Below are 386 nucleotides of genomic sequence, written 5' to 3' on the forward strand. Positions count from 1 at the left end.
GCATGGTAGACAGACACCCGCACACAAACATAAGCAGCACATACCCACGTAAAAAAAACACTTCCTCAGTTACGTAAACATTTTTAGTGTTTTGGCTACCGCATATATTTTATTCATGTACACATGGTGCGCATAAACATTACGTTTTCTTTGTAGCCGTCTGCAGCGTAAACTACTTTAGACTCGATGTACACAGTTGGCCGAGCCGCTTGTTTATGGAAAATGAGGCTCACTTACCATTGATCAGGAGGGTATAAATGTTGACTCTGTTAATCGCTCGTTCTTGGTTTGATTTAATCCTCCAATTACGTATGCCCCCCTTTTTATATGGGCGGTAGGTGTTTCATATGTCTAATCGTCCCAGAACACGCCACCACCGACGTCAG

The 386-nt window shown here is 43.0% G+C and overlaps 1 long non-coding RNA gene across 1 annotated transcript in view; it reads left to right on the forward strand.

Annotated features, from left to right (window-relative positions):
* The window catches only part of LOC119590366, a 32690-nt gene that overhangs the window by 31179 nt on the left and 1125 nt on the right, over positions 1-386 (forward strand). The window lies entirely within an intron of this gene.

The sequence above is a fragment of the Penaeus monodon genome, chromosome 27, assembly GCF_015228065.2.
Source record: "Penaeus monodon isolate SGIC_2016 chromosome 27, NSTDA_Pmon_1, whole genome shotgun sequence".
In the NCBI taxonomy this organism is placed as follows: Eukaryota; Metazoa; Arthropoda; class Malacostraca; order Decapoda; family Penaeidae; genus Penaeus; species Penaeus monodon.